Genomic DNA, 20,067 nt, shown 5'->3' with positions numbered 1-20,067 from the left:
CCTCGCTGACTTTTTGAGCCACAGCCTGCCACATGATCGATCTTAAGAAGATTAGCTGTTCTCAGCTGCTGAATTTTTAGGTAATTTGGTATACAAATTACCTCAGTGGGCTCTCAAACAATCCTTTTGTTCCATTTCCATCTCTGATGTTTCTCTGTAGAAGTTCCAATCCTTCAACAAGTAGTTTCCAGTTGTTTTAGCCCAGAAACTGTTTGAAAATTTCTATAGGGACACCTGAGTGGCTCAGTCAGTTATGCATCCAAATCTTGATTTCGGCTCAGGTCATGATCCCTTGGTTCCTGAGTTCAAGCCCTGCATCAGGCTCTGCACTGAGCACAGAGCCTACTTGAAACTCTCTCTCTCCCTCTCTCTCTCTCAAAATAAATAAACTTAAAAATTTTTTTAATTAAAAAAAAAGGTGGTCAGAAGTGTGTCTGAAGCACATTTGGAGGCAGGTAGTCAGAAGTCAAGGAGAATAGTGTTTCTGAGTAACTCTTTCCCTGTGGGAACTGCTGTGGTAAGACTGGGACTCAGTGGAAGGGGGGCAGGGTTCCAATTCTTTAAGCAAGGAGTTAGAAAATAAGCTGATATACCAGCCTGATAAGGAATGAGCTCATGCCTTAGCAAAGGATGGAAGTGGAGACTCCATCTGGGAGCACCCAGCCTCTGTTTCTGACATGCATGGGGCAGGGATTCAGAGGACCCCTGACCCCAGTGAGAATGAGATGATGTTCAGAGACCCAGGGAGGCTGTCAGACCTAAGCCATTTACAAAGACACCACATTCTGTGTTCACCAACCCAGACCTCAGCCAAGAGTGCCACCAGGCCTCACAGCAAATGGGAGATAAGTGGAGCAGTGGACACTGTGCCTGGGGCTCCGGGCTCTTCCCTCACACCAAGATCCTGTCTGACCGTTCCTCTCCCCCCATACTTGCTTCTCATGTTGAAGAGGAGTCTGGAAAAGTGTGGAACACTGAGAGACCTAAAAGTCTGCGTACTTTTTTCCTAGAGACAGAGCATTATCTGAAATCAATACATCAGACTAAGACTTAAAGCAACTTGGACATTTAATTAATTTCCCCTCTAATCAGCAAGAGTTTGCTCAGGAGAAATATCACATTAGTTAAAATCAAAATTAAGGAGCTACATGTTCTCTGCCAATCCAGATGTGATGGGAATAAAATCAGTGGCTCACCACAGGAGCTATACAAATACAACCTCGTTCTATCCTCAGAACAAATGTAACAACAGTCACTATGACTCTTCCCCATTAAACAACCTGCCAAAGCTCACACAGCCCCCAAGGGACAGAGCCACCAAAGGTCTGAGCGCTTGACCACTGCGGGTATTGCTTTATTACCCTTGGTCCAGGCTTCTTGGGGACACAATGTCAATGGGCAGCCCAAGCTTATATTTATTTATTTAAAAACACAAGGCACTGACACCATGGTAAAGACAATGTTCTTACACCTGTGCCAGTATGAAGTTGTTTAATCTTCTCACCAGTCATATGAAGCAGGTACTATCATTATTCCCAATTTATGCATAAGAACATTGAGCTCAGAAAGCAAAGTAATTTACCTCCAGTAAGTTTTGAAGCTACTAAATGGAGGAGTGGCTATTTGAACCCAGATCATGGAGAATGAGAAATGAGCTATTATTTGCTGCACTGGACAAACAGCCAAACAACTTCAGAAATTCTATCTTTTCAAATCACACTGGTTCTCAATTGTAATAAAACCTCTCACAGTATAATCTTCATGGATAATAAATGGGAATATAATTTCCAGAAGTATTCATTTTCCACAAATAGGAAAATCTATCTGAAATAGTTACAACTGATACTAGAACCAAAAAGGTTATGATGTTAAAAAGGGAAAGTAGGGGCGCCTGGGTGGCTCAGTCGGTTAAGTGACAATTTCAGCTCAGGTCATGATTTCATGGTCCGTGGGTTTGAGCCCCATGTCAGGTTCAGTGCTGACAGTTCAGAGCCTGGAGCCTGCTTCAGATTCTGTCTCCTTCTCTCTCTGCCCCTCACCCACTCATGTGTTCTGATTCTCGTTCTCTCTCTCTCTCTCTCAAAAATAAATGTCTAAAAAACTTTTAAATAAATAAATAAATAAGGAAAGTAGACTAAAAGACTAGTGCAAGTAGAAAGCAAAGTTATTTAAAAACCAGAACTATCCTGGACTTTCACATATATTATTACCACAGTTGTCTGAAATAAGAGGAGAAAGATCACAAGAGGAAGTGCCACACAAGTGTTGCCTAATTTCTTTATCATCATCATGATCATATTGCAATTATTATATAAAACCAACACATCACAACATAGAAAAGTGATCCTCACATAAAAGAGATCTTTTTCCAGTGAAGACATTCATTTCATAACCAAAAGCAAGGTATTTCAATTTTTAACATTACTTTTGAATATTTAAGTTCAATCCAAACCATTTAGTTCTGAAAGAGCAAAATGACGATGTTAAAGATCAACTCCACATGAGGGAACTAAAAATGAGGTCTAAATGAAGGAAAATGTGAAATCAACCCTAAATTTAGAAACATTTTTTTCTCTCCCTTGCATTAGTTGTGATTACTTGGACATCTGTCACCTTTCCTACATAAAAATGTCAACACATATATACAACATATTCCACACTCACCCAACCATGTAAGCAGCTTGCTGAATCTGACCGTATTCATTGTTTGCTTCAAGATTCCCCAAAGGAAAGTCAGGATGAAAGGGATTTATGTCTACAACTCTCTGACTTATTTTATTAAGTCAAGAAAAATTAAAATTCTTAGAGTAATGTTTCTTTTTAGCTAAGTGTGTTTATCCTAGTGAAGGAGCTGGAATAAAACCTGGCTTGTTTTGCTTTCTTTTGTCTTCCTTGAGGTTTATGCCATTCAGGGCTATAGATGCACCTGCACAATCAGTAAAATGCCAGCATGACTACACTTAAGTATGTCTCCAGAGTAACAACAGGAAGGTGACATCTCTGATATTCTGATGGTGAAAGCAGAGCAAGTAAGACAAAAAGAAGTTGGGAGAACAAACAGCCATAGAATACTGGAGGCCCAATCAGGTGTTTTGCTCCCAGTATCCCAGAGTGAATCTCTTTAATAAACTGACATATTGTATACCCACTCAAAAGAGGAGCCCAGAACAGATGGAAAATCAGGTGACATCTTTCTGGAGGCCCCACTCTGTTTGGATATAATGGGGCATTCTCAAATACTTTAATGTAATGCCTGTATTCACCTTCACATTTTTTTTTTTTTTTGCCTTTTTCTTCTTTTTTAGATCACTAATCACTGTTTAGGGATGATGAGTGGTTTGTATTATTTCCAGGAAGACAGTGATTTTTCCCAAATCATCTTGCCTCCTTCATGACCAATCCAAATCCACCTATTTTGCATGTTGGCATAGGTACTTACAGCAAAAGGGTTCTATCACCCAGAATCCTGTTACTGGTCTTAGCAAAGCACAGTAGTCATTATATCACCAAAGATGAATGTGAGACCTTCCAATACCTTAAGGTATACACTGAATCAACTTAAAAAAAGTTTAATAAGTTCATGTTAATTTTCCTTATATTTAAAAGTAGGTTATTTAATATCAATAACAGCAAGCTGGTCTTGTACATTTATCTATTTGCCAAAGGCTATAGGATTATTTCCTATAACCCTTACAACAAATCCCTGAGGTAAATGTTTTCAGTTTTTATGGATGAGGAAAATGAGGCAAACTTATTTGCTTAAGCCTATGTAGCAATTAAGTCATTATAACATGATTTAAACACAGCTCACTATGATTCCAAAACTGTGCTTTTAACCATGATTTTATACAGCTTCAGGTACAGAATTACTTTGAAAATAAAAACATATACACAAAGACAAGTAACTATAACCTGAGCCTATTATAAAACCTCCCCAAGGAATAGTGAGGGCCATATTTAAGTTAAAGATCCACTAAAAGACCGCTTTGAGGGAAAAAGAAACGAAGTAATCTGTAGCCTGCTTCTATTGGCACAAACAAGACTATGAAGAAGTTCCCTGGTCATTGAACACTCCAGGAAGCTGGTATAAACCAACTTTAACCACTTTTCGAATGCTCTGTTTTAAACATTACAAGTACTAACAATAAGGAATAACCAAGAAATAAAGTGGGTGCCTCTTACAAAAACCTACCTATAATTTATAATTACATTAAACCCATGTGAGGAGTCATCCCATGTGACACCCTGCACTCACCTGTATGAGATCAGAACATCCCCAAACCACAATGTATTCACATACTTCAAAATTCCTCCTTAGAGTGCCTGCGAGGCTCAGTCAATTAAGTGTCCAACTCTTGATTTCAGCTCAGGACGTGATCTCACATTTTGTGGGTTTGAGCCCCGCATCAGGTTCTGTGCTGACAATGCAGAGCCTGCATGGAATCCTCTCTCTCTGCTCCTCCCCCACTGGCATGAGCTCTCTTTCTCTATCTCAAAAAAAATAAACATTTTAAAAAACTCCTGGAGCACCTGGGTGGCTCAGTTGGTTGAAAGTCTAACTTTGGCACAGGTCATGATCACATGGTGAGTTCAAGCCCCATATTGGGCTCAGTGGTGTCAGTGCAGAGCCTGCTTCAGATCCTCTGCCCCCCTCTCTCTCTGCCCTCTGCCCCACTGGCACTCTCTCAAAAATAAATAAAATATTTAAAAGAATAAAAAATAAAAATAATTCCCCCTTAGTTAAAAAGCAAGAAGGGGAGGGGCACCTGGGTGTGTCAGTTAACCCACTGACTCCTAGTTTCAGCTCAGGTCATGGCCTGAGAGATTCTCTCTCTCTCTGCCCCTCCCCCACTCATATTCTCTCTCTCTCTCTCTCTCTCTCTCTCTCTCTCTCTCTCTCAATAAATAAATAAATAAATAAATAAATAAATAAATAAATAAATAAACTTAAAAAAAATAAGGGGGAAAAAGAAGTTTGAGTCTTAGGAAAGTCACTTAGCTTCAAACAGATCCACATCAAGACAGCTGGCAGGATCAGGTCACACAGTGGGGACACCTATGTGGTTATGCTCAACTTGAACGAGGCAACTGGACTCAAAGTCCAAACTTCTGAGATTCCATGAAATTGTAGGTATTAATAACCTACATCAGTATTCGTGGGCTCCCTTCTTCTTTGAGCACATGGCTGTACTACATCTCCTAGAGCCCTGCATTTGCTAGAAGACTAGCTCTAGCTAAGAGAATATGCATAGAGGAAACCTACACTCTATCTACTTCCAGGCTCTCTGACTGCCATGCTGTTTCCCACTCTTTCTTCTCTGGTCTACTACCCAGGTAGAGAACCTAAGGCAAGATTCTGAAGCCCCTACAAGATGGTCAAGTGACTTGACAGAAACAGCTTGGGTATCTGAATAACTTCATGGAGCATAATGAGCCCCCCACCCACAAACCACATTGTAGTGTGATGTGAGTAATAACTAAATGTGTGATATATTAAACTGTTGAAATTTAGGGATTAGTTTGTTATAATCTTTACACAAACTTGACTAATCACTGTGTGTCTCTGTCTACACACGGGCAATATGGGTATTAATTAATCAAACATTTCATTTACCTCAAGTAAAAGGTGTTCAGACTTCTTTTTTGTTGCCAGAATGTGAAGTGGCCATGGTAATAGCCACAGTAATGTTTGGCAGCTAGACTTTAAAAACTGTCAAAATACTGCCTACCCCTTGGAAAAAACACAAGTAAGAAATGTGCCCAGAGAAACAACCTCTCTGAAGTCTGAAGAGAGATCTCTCTGCAGACTTATCTTGCTTAATGTGTGAGATAAGTACATTTCACACATGAGAGAACTGAGACTTAGTGTACCTCACCCAGAATCATCCAGCCTATGTCTGCCTGCTTAATTTCAAATCCTATGTTCTCAAGCATTACACTCCTTGTGGGCAAAAAACAGACTTAATTTTTTTAGTTCCCCTAATACAATTCTATGCCACTGACATTTTCAACTCACTGAGTTACAGTCTCATGTAATAATGTGTGCAAATAGATCAGTAAATGTATTTGACAAGAAGATACACAAAGGCAGTTGGCAACAAGAATCGGGCTGTATGAGGGTGGAAGGGAGGGGGAATTTGGAGTATAAAGAAAAATAACTGTTTTCAGAAAGGAGTTACCAAGAAAAAAATTACATTTAATGGGTTCTTTTAAGGGTTCATTCCTTAGGTATATTGTATTATAACTTAGCGGTAATATAACACAGTAATCAAATACTTACAGATACAACGAAAGAGAAAAAAATGAGAAATTTCTTTCTCTGTGACATTTAAATGGATGGAGTTGAAGACGAATACTAGGGGGAAAAAAGACCTAATATTAGCATTTATTCATAGAAAAATTTTGAAATGCTAATATTAGAGATAAATACTTCCATATTTCACCACAATGAATTAATAATTTGCTTTGCAGCACACTGCAAAAAGACAAAAACCTAACAAATTAGAGACTTTTGAATTTTCTAAAGATGACTTTATGTCCCTGGAAGTAGAGAAGCTAATAGAGTCACTGTTTCCACAGACAGAGATTGATTCAGAATGTTCAATGAATAAAACTATACCTTGTAACAGACACCTGCAGCTTCTCCAATTCAGAAGAGCAAGTGAGGTAAAGGAAAAACAAGAAATAAATAAAACGAGTTAGAAAGCTCAAAGGACATGATTCCATAAAGAATTAATAAAGTTAGACTGTGCATTTCAAAGACACAATCAAGTTCAGAATGAAGAGCAGACTATCATATGTTCTACCCATATTTTCAAAGCACTGAAAACAGAAATCAATTCTTTGAAAATCACTAAATCAGAAATAAAATTTTACTTCTAAAATGGAAATTATCAGTTGGTATGTGACCTGGAATATTAGGGAAATGAACCACAGTATTAGTAGTAACACAGTAGTGAGAGTAATGCCATCACTAATTATAAAAATCACTGATGCTCACCTCATTGTTATAACAAGAAATTTATGAGTTAATCAGGAAAAGATTACTAACTGATTTATTCAGAATAAAAAATAAAAACAAAATGCTGATGCCTGGCACAGAGATTAATGGAACATGATAGGGAGTGAAGACAAACCCATGCTTATAGAATCAGCTAATATATATGAAAAGAGGCAAGAATATGCAATGGGGAAATATACAGTCTCTTCCACAAATGGTGCTGAGAGAACTGAACACCTATGTGCACAACAAGGAAACTGGAACACTTTCTTACATCATATACAAAAATAAATACAAAATGGATTAAACACCTAATCGTGAGATCTGAAACCTTAAAACTCCTAAAAGAGTATATGTATGCAATGATTTCCTTGACATCATCTGTCACAACATTTTTCTGGTTATGTATCCTCAAGCAAGGCAAACAAAAGCAAAAAGGAACTATTGGGACTATATCAAAGTAACAATCTTTTGCACAACAAATGAAACCATCAACAAACCTAAAAGGCACTCTACTGAACGGGAGAAGATATTTGCAAATGGCTTATCCAGTAATTTAATATTCCAAATATAAAGAACTTCTATAACTCAACACCAAAAACAAACAAACAAACAAACAAACAAACAAATTCTATTTATAAATGGGCAGAGAAAGACATCTGGGTGTCTCAGTCAGTTAAGCATCAGACTTCAGCTCAGGTCATGATCTTATGGTCCATGAGTTCAAGCCCCATATTGGGCTCTGTGCTTACAGCTCAGAGTCTGGAGCCTGCTTCAGATTCTGTGTCTCCCTCTCCCTCTGCCCATCCCCTGTTCTGTCTGTCTGTCTGTCTCTCTCTCTCTCTCTCTCTCTCTCAAAAAATAAACATTAAAAAAAATTTTATATGGGCAGAGTACCTGAACGGACATTCTTCCAAAGGAGATATATAGATGACCAACAGACACCTCAACAATGCTCAATGTCACTTGTCATCAGAGAAATGCAAATAAAAACCACAATGTAGTATCACCTCCCACCTGACAGAATGGCAAAAATTCAAAAGACAAGAAATAACAAGTATTGGCAAGGATGTAGACAAAAAGAAAACCTGGTATACTGCTCATGGAAATGTAAACTGGTGCAGTCACTGTGGAAACCAGCATGGAGGTTCCTCAAAAGATTAAGAAAACAGAAATATCATAGGATCCAAAAATTCTACCACTGCTGAGTATTTATCCAAAGAAAATGACAACACTGATTTGAAAAGATATATGCCTGTATCTACTGCAGCAATATTTACAATAGCCAAAATATGGAAATAACCCAAGTGTCCAGCAATAGATGAGTGGATAAATAAGATGTAGTATACACACAGACACACACACACGCACGCACGCTATGGAGAATTATTCGGCCATCAAAAGGGATGAGATCTTGCCATTTGCAAAAACATGGATGACCTAGAGAATATTATGCTAAATGAAAGAAGTTGTTTAGAGAAATATAAACACTGTATGACTTCACAGATACATGGAATTGCAGAAATAGACTCATAAAAACAGAGAACAAAGTGGTAGTTGCCAGTGAAGAAGTGGCAACATGTGTGATTGCTGGTGGGTAGGTAGTGGGGGTGGTTCATGGGCAAAATGGGTAACGGGGAGAGAAAGATATAGGCTTCCTGTTGTGGAATAAATACATCACAGGAATAAAAGGCACAGAATAGGGAATACAGTCAATGGTACTGCAATAGTGTTGTATAGTGACAGATTGTAGCTACATGTGTGGTGAGCAGAGCAGTATAATGTATAGAATTGTTGAATCATTATGTTTTATACCTGAAACTAACGTAATGTTGTGTGTCAACTATATGGAAGTTTTTGTTGTTGTTGCTTTTTTTTAAGGAGAAGCCAATTTTCTAGATGTACCACAGAGAAAGTGAACATTGGAGTCACAACAAAAATGTCAGCATCCCTTCAATTAAGTATTGGTAGTAGTATAGACACCACACAGGGAAATGTGGTATTATTTAACTCAACAACAAAGATATATATGTCTTAACGTAGAAATTGCATTTTTGTGAATTTATCCTACAGATACACTAGCTTCTACTGAAAGGTGTGTTCAAGGAAGTTCATGGAGCATTGTTTATAACAACCAAAAAGCCTAATGGAGAAGTTATGTATTAATATGTAAAACCTCTGAGATATTAAGTAGAAAAAAGATACAGAAGAGCATATATATCATACTACCATTAACGAGACAAATAAAATTATATATAAGCTTATATATTCTTCTCCCTCTTAGTTTTTTTCAGAAATGTATAAAGTCTCTGAAAGAGTATACAAACTACTAACACCTTTCAACTCTAAGGAGAACTACACTACTCAGCTTAGTAGGAAGATTTATGACTATATATTTTCTGTAGTTTTTGAATTTTACCCATGTGAATGTACTGTTCTCTGATCAAAAGTAAAATAATTAGGGACACCTCAGTGGCTTAGTCACTTAAACGTCCAACTCTTGATTTCTGCTCCGGTCATGATCTCATGGTTGGTGAGTTTGAGCACCACACTGGGCTCCACACTGACAACACAGAGCCTGGTTGGGATTCTCTCTCTCCCTCTCTCTCTGTCCCTCCCCCGCTCTCTTTTTCTTGAGCATGCACTCTCTCTTTCTCTCTCTCAAAATAAACTCTAAAAAAAGAATTAAAATTACAAAACATTTCTTTTTTTTTAATGTTTATTTTTGAGAGAGGGAGAGACAGCATGAGCAAGAAAGGGGCAGAGAGAGGGAGACAGAATCTGAAGCAGACTCCAGGGTCTGAGCTGTCACCACAGAGCCTGATGCAGGGCTCAAACTCACAAACCCAGAGATCATGACCTGAGCTGAAGTTGGATGCTTAACCAACTGAGCTACCCAGGCACACACCCCTCCCGCCAAATTTCTAATATAGGTAGCATGCATTTTAAGTCACAAAAAAATTATAAAACAATGCAAGACAATTATGCATTTCTGCTTCCAGCTATGACAGAATAACTGATAAGAGATGAGTTCTCCAACAGAAAACACTTCTAAAACTGGATAAAGTACATAAGGACAATATTTTCAGACAGCAGAAAACAGATCAGTCTAGGACTGCAATCCCTGAGAAAAAGCAAAAAGGTAAATCCCATCAAAGTCCATCTTACTAAGGATATTTTATTTAACATGACATAGAGAGATGAAGTCAAGCAGAACAGAGCAGTTATGTTAAGCTGAGGAGGTAGAGAGCAGGTTTCAGGGCAGGTGACATGAGCTGACATGACTCGAATGTTAGTCCTAGATGGTAGAACCTTAGCAAGCAAAGATTTATGCAGAGAGAAATTCCCAGAAGTCTAAGTTAGAATTCTCTCCAAGTCTGTGGTTGAGATCTGGGCCATACCTTTGCAGGATGAAAACACCTGAGGCTTACCTGATAGCAAATGTAATGGGGTTGAAAGAACAGAGATACCAGCATTCAAGGAGTGCTAGAGGAAAGACAATGCTGGACATCACTGGAGTTCACGCCCTATAAGAGTAGAAGACCTCATTAATAAATACTTTACTAACACTTGTGGAAGCCACCTGGGGAAGGAAATGACTGCATTATACAAGTAAACTGAGTCCTAGGACCCCAACAAAGCCTAAAACAAAGGCTCAAGGCAAACATATAGATTTGCACTAATGAAGCATTGAACCATGTTCAGAATGAATGGCCAATAATTCAACAGTATGCCAAAATAAAAATCAATGTTCTTCCGAAGAAAATAACAGAATGCAGTTTACAACATACTCTCCAAAATTTCCTATAATCAGTAAAAAAATCACAAAACAGAAAATTGTGACACATGGACAAGCAAAAAATAAAACCTCAAAGCAGCCCAGGTATTCGGCCTAACAAAAACTTTAAAACAACTATTATAACTATGTTCAAAGAATTAAAGAAAGATATGCTCAAAGAATTAAAGGAAATATGATCTTAATGAGTAAACAGAGAGGGAATATAAGCAGAGAAAAAGACCAAATGGATATTCAGAAACTGTCAACTACAAATGAAATAAAAAAGTTAGTGGATGGGCATCATAGCTGATTGGAGATAGCAGCAAAGAAAGTGACAACTTACAACAGATTTAAACTAATAATTCAATCTAGGAAATGAATAGGAGAAAAAGCAAGAGAATGAACTGAGCTTCAAGGAGAGGAAGGACAATATCAAATAATTTTCCATAAATATAATTGCAATCCTAAAAGTAAAAGAGAATAAGATTAGGCAATTAAAAAATCTGAAGGAACACTGAGTGAAAACTCCTCAAATCTGATTCAAAATACTGGCTTAGAGATCCAAGAAGCTTAGCAAATCCCAAGGAGTGTAAATATAAAGAAAACTGTGTTCAGGCACTTTGAAGTCAAACAGGAGAAGTTAAAAATAAAGTGAAAAATAAAATATGAAGAGCTCCGGAGAAAGATACACATTATATATAGAAGAACAAGAATAAGAATGGCCACAGGCTTATTGGGAAACAATGGAGACAAGACATAAAAAGACAATGACATAGCATCTTAAAACTATAGAAAGGGAAAAAACACCTGTTAATCCAGGATTCTATATCCAACAAAAATACCTTCAAAGATGAGAATGGAATAAAGACATTTATAGATCAACAAAAGCTGAAAATATTAATCACCAGCAGACCTGCCCTGCAGAGTTTGCAAGAAATGCAACAGGCTGAAGGCAAATGAAACCAGAGAGTAATTTACATCTACAATAAACAGTAAGAAACACTAAAAACGTTAAATAAAGTGGTAAATTTATATTATTATGTTGTCTTTCTTCTTGGAATTTCCTTAGAAAACCACCAAACATTTAAAGAAAAAATAATGATACTATTAGGTGCACTTTAAAAAATACTTTGAAAGATTCAGCAATAATGATGCAAAGAAAGAGGAATAAGTAACCTGAGTCATGTTATTAAAGATTATTACATTTGTTAAATGTTAGGTGTCAATTATGAAGAGGTACAATATTGACTATAAATAAACTCTAATGAGCTAAAGGTACCTATTTTTAACCCTGCAGCCATCAACAGAGAGGGGGGTTATAATTAAAAGGCAATTAAGAATAAAATAACATGGCACACTTAAAAATACTCCATTTACCCAAAAAGGGCAGGAAAGAATCAATAGAGAAGCAAAAAAGTAAGAGACAAATTGGGAAAAAAATTTCATACCTGATATTTAGTAGGACTTACTCAACAAATTCAAACAATGAGAGGCTGCATTGCTGAAGCCTTAAGAAATGCAAACATTAATAAGACACACTTTCTGACTTCAGAAATCATACTTACAGATTATATATTAACATGTGAGAAGTACAAAGTTATAGTTGCCACTGAGCACTTCCTATATACTAGTGATTCTACTACATGCTTCACAAGTATTATGTCATTTATTCCTCATAATCCATAATGTAGTTGCTCTTAGCCCCATTTTGTAGATGACAGTTGGATGTAAGCCTCATCAGAGCAATGACAATATATATCTATCTTTGCATTATCAATGCCTGACCCTTTGCACGGCATCTAATAGGTCAATAAACAGCCATCAAAAGAATGAATGAATTCCAAAGGACAAGATAATTTTCCCAAAGTCATGCAGAGACTACAAGTGGGAGGCAGATCAACTTGAGTTCAAAGTCCTTTGTATTAACAATTAGGATCCCAAAAGACAATAACCTGGATAACAATACATCCTGTTTACCCATGCAGTGCCAGGTTATACCTATTATCCCAATGTGATTATAAATAGGGTCCCCATTCACTTTTTAAAAATAGGTAAGTTTTATGGTTGCTCTCTAAGATTTCAGAGCTGAATGAGAGCTCTCCTTTGAGATGATGAGAAACCCTTCAAGAGATGATCATTAAAATCAACTTTTTTTAAGATGAATGGTATTTGCTAGACACAAAGAAGATAAGGCTTTGTTTCCGATTCTGTGTCTCCCTCTCTCTCTGCCCCTCCCCCGTTCATGCTCTGTCTCTCTCTGTCCCAAAAATAAATAAAAACGTTGAAAAAAAAATTTTTTTTAAAAAAAGAAGATAAGGCTTAAGAGGTGAAAAGACTTCTGTGACTTAAAATATGACATATGAAGATATAAACAGTTGTGAGATTTGACACTACAAAAAATCTTGAAATAAAAATTATTTTTCACAGAAGTTCACAAATGATGGGGACAGCAAGCTTTCTAAATGATTGGAAACAAAAACAAACAGAGGCGCCTGGGTGGCTCAGTCGGTTGAGCATCTGACTTCAGCTGAGGTCAATCTCACAGCTCTGGAATTCAAGCCCCGGATCAGGGCATTCTGTCTCTGTCAAAAATAAATAAACATTAAAAAATTATTTTTAAACAAACAAAAATAATGACAAATGACAACACTACATGTCACTGAGCTGAAGTAGAGGAACTGGAACATTCCTTTTTTGTTTCAACTTGTGTTTAAGTCTTAAAAGGCAGACTTAATAGCATTGTTTTGTAAATCACCTTCATTTTGAAGGTGAAGATAAAAAAAAGACTCAATGGATTCAAATGGGTACAACTGAGTTAAACTAAACCAAAGTGATTTTCAATTAGGTGAAATACAATTTAGTTTCACTAAAAAAGAAAAAGGAAAGCAAAAGAAGTCCTTAACTCAAATACACGGCAAACAGAAAAATCCCCCCCCCAAAAAAGGAAGAGATGTCTATGTGTGCTTTTAAAGAATATTCAACAAATCAAATGGTTACTATCAATATGATCATTAGCTATACCTTTTGAGTGTTCACTATGTACCCTGTTAGACAACTTACATAAGTCATCTAATCCTCCTAAAAATCTCCAAACATCAGTATTCTAATCTCCATATTATTTATGGATGTAAAAGACAAAGCTCATTAGAATCCTAACAGTCTTTAATGATAGAAAAGGCATCTATTTTTGCATGTACCTAATTCCAAGCATCTCTCACTACTGCCTCCAGGTCTCATTGCACCAATCATAATCCTTAATTTACTGTGAATGGGAAAAATAGAAGTGAAAAAGAAAAAACTTCCTTGTATCTCCCTAACTCTGAGAGACAGTTCTGTATGTCAAATAAACGGTCTTGGCACACTGCAAAGAAAATGCTGAAGGAGATGTAAAAATGCAAAACGCTGTTAAGTTCATCTCACTAACCAGGAAATGATTGATGCTTGGAGAAAATAATGGTTTACAAATATGAATAGAATATACTTTGCCTAGAGCACAGGTTTATGGTACAGTATTAAAGCGAAGTAAACATGAGCAGAGAACACTGGACAGACAACTGTGAGATTTGTTTGCTATTAGATTATAACCTTCCATACCAGAATTTTTTTCTCCAAAATACAAAAGTACTTTCTTCCCCTATGGGATGTAAAACTAAACCAGAAAAATCATCTAAGAACAGTCAGTGAAGTCACTTTACTCATAAGTGAAAGTTCAGGTTTACACTCGGATGTTTTATGACAATTTGTATTAAACCTTCAACCAAGAATACAAATGTTTACTGACTCTCCACCTAGAAGTCTACGAGGGCATATTATTTCTAAGATTTTCTTTTAGGATATTGGTATTTCAATTTTGGGAACACTTCCTTCTACTCCATTTTATTTCAGCTTGAATAAATTAGACAATTATTTAGTGCTTTTTTTTATTTAGTACAAGTTGAGCACTTGTCCATAGCACTCTTTGCTAAGCCAAAATTTTAAAACAGAACAAAGAGACTAATATTTAATTTTTCAGAGCCTTCAGGTTTAACTTGTAGGTTCCAGGACATGGGGCTAAGAAACCTGTCAGGGCTGGTAGGGAAAGGCAACAAAATACAAATAATTGTTGCCTAAGAAATAGTTCAGATAGATAAATAGATAAGGAAAGTGTAAAAAGGCCTGTGAGGGTAATTAAATTATTTTCCAGGAAAATTCACCTCAATCTATCAGTATGTGGAATACTGAGAATTTGTGAATTAAAGTTTTTTTTTGTTCTTCTAAACCTCTTCCAAAAGAAGAATGTATATAAAAAAGTTACTTGAGAATGGCAACAATCCACTGATCCTACATAGTATCAATTTATTCAGATCAAGAAATATGGCTGTATTATTTGTTCTCAAATTACAAAAAATGTTTTTCATATGGAATATTTAATAGCCCAGAATAAAGCAAAAAATCAGTTAAATTATGTTGCAAGTTTCCAACACTAATCCTCAATAAAGATTTTAGAAGTCTACCTGCTTTCATTATGTCCCTGAGTTCTCTCTTGAACGTCTTCAACAAACTGACAAACTTTCTCCTACATGAAGTCCTACATTTTCAATACTAGAGTGCCATACTTATATTTAAAATTTAATAATGATAAGCCCTAACAACAACGTATGATGTATTTCAAGTAAACTTCAAGATTAAGAATTGATTTAATCCAGCTGTAGTTTCAAAAAGAAATCAAGAGACAGTCAACAAAGATGATGACATAAGACACTCCTGAACTCCCCTCCTCCCACAAATGCACTGAAAGTAGGGCTACACATGAACAAACTTTCTCTGAGAGAGGGTTCAAATAAATAAAATTACACATAAGAAATTAGACATAACAATGATACCACACCAATACAAAGGAAGAGACTATTTTGAACAATTACATGCCAACAAATTGGACAACCTAAAAGAAATCAATAAATCCCTGGAAACATATAACCTACAAAGGCTGAATTATCAAAAAATAGGATATATAAACAGACCAATTACTAGTAAGGAGATTGAATAAGTAATTCAAAAACTTCCCAATAAAAAGTTCAAGACCAGAATACTTCACCTATGAATTTTATCAGATACTTGAAGAACTAATATTAATTCACCCCAAACTCTTTCAAAAATAGAAGAAAAGGGAACATATCTTAACTCATTTTACAAGGCATTACTCCGAAAGCAGTCAGACAAGGACACTATAAGAAAACTACAGACCATATTCCCAATCAATACAAAAATTCTCAACAAAATACTAGCAAGAGAACTCAGTAATAGATTAAAAGGATCATACACCATAGTCAAGTGTGATTCATTCAAGGGATGCAAGGATGATTGAACATTTGCAAATCAATAATGGAATACACCACGTTAACAAAATGAAGTATTAAAATAATATGATCATTTGAATAAATGCAGAAAAATCATTTGACAAAATTCAACATCCTTACATGATAAAAACTCTCAAGAGACTGCCTACACATGGACTGTGCCTCAACATTATGAATCCATACATGACAAGCCCGCAATTAATACCATATTCAATGGTCAAATGCTGAAAGCTTTCACTCCAAGTTCAGGAACAAGACAAGGGTCTTATTTAACATAGTACTAGAAGTCCTAAATGGAGCAATTAGGCAAGAAAAAGTATATATCCAAATCAGAAAGAAAGAAATAAAGCTGACTCTATTTTCATGGACATATTGTATTTGGAAAACCTAAAAATTTCACCACAAAACTGTTTGACCTAAAAAACAATTTCAGTAAAGTTTCAGATACAAAAATATACAAAAATTAGTTATATTTCTGTACACCAACAACTACCAGAAACAGAAATTAAGAAGACAATTCCATTTATAATGGCACTGAAAAAACAAAGTTCTTGCGAATTAATTTTACCAAGATAGTAAAAGATTTGTACACTGAAAACTCTAAAACTGATGAAAGAAATTGAAGGTGGCATAAGTAGAAATATAGTCCATATTCATGGATTGGAAGAATATTGTTAAAACATCCATACCTAGAGATTAAACGCAGTCCTTATCAAAACTCCAAAGGCATTTTTCACAGAAATAAAAAAAAAAAAAAAAAAAAAACAAAAAAACAAAAAAACACTGTTAAACTGGGTACGGAACCAAAATAATCTGAATAGCCCCAGCAATCCCGAGAAAGAAGAACAAAACTGGAGGCATCTCACTCCCTGATTTCAAACTTTATTACAAAGCTATAGTAATCAAAAGAGTGTTAGCATAAAAAAAAGACATAGAGACTAATGAAACAAAATCAAGGGCCCAGAAATAAACGCATGCATATACAGTCAATTAATTTTTGATAAAAGAGCCAAAAACAGACAATAGGGAAAGGATAGTGTCTTCAACAAATGGTTTTGAGAAAACTACACAGCCACAGGTAGAAAAATGAAATTGGGGCCCCCATCTTATACCATAAACAAAAATCAACTCAAAATGGATCAAAGACTAGACCCAAAGATCTGAAACCTTAAAACACATAGAAGAAAACATATTAAGTCCTTACCATTGGTCTTGACAATGATTTTTAGATTTGACACCAAGAGTAAAGGCAACAAAGCAAAAATAAGTGGTACTACATCAAACTAAAAACGTTAGGCATAACAAAGAAAACCATCACCAAAGTGAAAAAGCAACATATGGAATGGGAGAAAATCTTTGCAAACCACATATCTGATATTAATCTCTTATAAGAGATTAATCCCTTATAAGGGATTAATACAAAATACATAAGGAATATATACACATAAAACTCAACAGCAAAAAAAAAGAAAAAACCTAAAAAACAATTTAAAAATGGGGCCTAAATAGACATTTGTCCACAGAAGACATACTAATGGCCAACAGGAACATAAAAGGGCTTCAACACCACTAATCATCAGGAAGTGCAAATCAGAATCAAAATGAGGTATCACCTCACAACTGTAAGGATGTTTATTAACAAGAAGACAACAAATGTTGGCAAGGACATAGTGAAGAGGGAACCCTTACACAATGTAAGGGAATGTAAACTGGTATGGTTACTATGGAAAACAGTATGGAAATTCCTGAAAAAATTAAAGATAAAACTATCATTACAGTCCAGCAATCCCATTTCTGGGTATATATTAAAAGGAAACAAAATCATCTCAAAGAGTTATCTGTACTCCCATATTCAAAGCAACATTATTCTCAATAGCCAAGGTATGAAAACAAATTAAGCATCTATCAAAAGATGAATAGATAAAATGTGATACACACAATGTATTATTATTCAGCCTTTAAAAAGGAAAGAAATGCATTCATTTGAAACAACATAGAGGAACCAAGGGGATATTACGCTAAGTGAAGCAAGCTCGGCAGAAAAACAAATACCGCAATGCAACACTTATACATGGAACCTTTAAAGACAGAAGGGAATGGGGAATAATAGAAGGTTGATAAAGGGTACCAACTTTCATTTATAAGATAAATAGGGTTGGAGGATCTAATGTAGAATATGTTGACTATATTTGATAACACTGTCATGCATAATTGAAAGCTGCTAAAACAGCAAAACATTCTCACCAAAACAAAACCAAACAAAACACTACAAATGTGAGGTGATGGAGGTTTTCATTAACTGAATGGGGTGGGGGGAATCTTTTCACAATGTATACATATATCAAATCATGTTATACACTTTAAATAGCTTATACTTTTGTCAGCTGTATTTCAATAAAGCTTGGGGTAGAGAACCAGAAAATACACATCCATTCCAAGTACTTCCAATTTGAAGCCTGACTGCCTATTGCCTAAGCTACTTGCAGGTGGCAACCATTATTCCTACATATTTAGAAGCAGTATGAGTGCTCTTGGGCCACCAGGATACCATTTAGTTTAGTGAAGCATACCGAAACTACCCACAGAACTTACACTGTTTCTGGAAGTACTAAATTAGATTCAAGACGGTAATGGTCTAAATGATGGGAAAATCCAGTGAAGCTTTTTCAAGTGCAGATATTTTTACACCCTTCTAGGAATCTCTGCTAATTATCACTTTATCTCAAAGGAGCAGAGAACTGGAAGAATATGACGATGACTGTGCAGAGAATAGGCTGGAATAAGGTAAGTTACACTCTAAACTGTGTAACTTTGACACAGCTACCTCTCTAGTCTTCGTGCGCTTCTCTTCAATGGAACATCTACTTTACTTGGTTGTTGTAATGCTTCAACATGTGTGAACCCATCTTAAACTATTGCTTGGCCGTTTGGAAGTATTCAGTGAACACTGGATGGGCACAAGTTTTGATAACAGACACACGTGGCTCAAATCCCAATTCTAGTATTTATAAATAGTTTAATTTTTCCAGATCACTTGTCTCAGTTTCTTCGACTATAAGGTGTAATGAAATTACCTACCTCTCAGCCTTTCATTATTTAATACCTTAGATAATGTAATAAATACTTAGCACAGGGGCTTACATCAAGTATTTCATAAAGGCTGTTGTTATTGTTTTATGTTGAATCTAGACCACAACAAGAGCTAAGTGGTCCATTTGTGGCTTCACTAAAAATTGATGATGGGTAGACACTCTTAAGTTTGGACCCAAAATTCCTCTATGACTTTTGCCTAAGCATATACTGGTAGCCTTTTCCAGTACTATTTGTCTGCAGATCCTGAATATTCTTAATATACTTAGACTGTTCCTTATGTTAATTTTTATTAATACCTTTTCTTTGAGCATAAATTCAGAGAGAATATGTAAATTGAGAATCCTCTTCAGATCTCTGCTATCCATTATGGAAATTCAGTTACCATGGCTTCCATGGTAAAAATCTTAGAGCTTTTCCATCCAGCTCAAGAGAATCCAAATAAACAAAAACTTATGCTTACCGATCAACCCTGTTGTAGACATTTTATGTTCAAAAGCCATGGAGGCCGTTATGACTTTTCCTTTCCACATTCCCTCAATTGGAGCAACTTTCGCAAATGAAGACTGCCTTTGTCATGAGGGCAAAATCCATAAATCAGTCCCACTGAGAAGCTATCTTTTTTGTGATTGACATTAGATAGTTGTGAGAAGCTGGCACTACTTGTGAATGGAGGGTTGGAATGTTATCAATAAATGCTGGGATATTTCACACCTTTTCTATACCAGATATTGGTGTTCCTTGTCACCCTATAAACCTAACAAAATTTAAGTGGTCTTTATTTGTGATCCTTTATTTGTTACAACATACAACAGAAATCACATTGAAGAGATACCATTTTATTGCAGTCATTGTGGGAAGGT

At 36.0% G+C, this 20,067-nt stretch overlaps 1 protein-coding gene across 3 annotated transcripts in view; it reads right to left on the bottom strand.

Annotated features, from left to right (window-relative positions):
• Window positions 1-20,067, bottom strand: part of PDE4D (phosphodiesterase 4D) — a 1,391,688-nt gene that overhangs the window by 1,326,073 nt on the left and 45,548 nt on the right. Inside the window, exon 1 of one of the 3 annotated variants that reach the window (XM_086700378.1) lies at window positions 10,432-10,450. The exons of the other annotated variants lie outside the window; for them this stretch is intronic. The gene's annotated coding sequence lies outside the window, so the exon portion shown is untranslated. Of the gene's footprint in view, window positions 1-10,431; window positions 10,451-20,067 lie in introns of those variants that run through there. 3 annotated transcript variants of the gene reach the window in all.

The sequence above is a fragment of the Puma concolor genome, chromosome A1 (assembly GCF_028749965.1).
Source record: "Puma concolor isolate L17-30 chromosome A1, mPumCon1.1.hap2, whole genome shotgun sequence".
NCBI classification, from domain to species: domain Eukaryota; kingdom Metazoa; phylum Chordata; class Mammalia; order Carnivora; family Felidae; genus Puma; species Puma concolor.
Note: the sequence above shows the minus strand (reverse complement) of the source record. Positions and strands in the feature narration are given on the sequence as shown.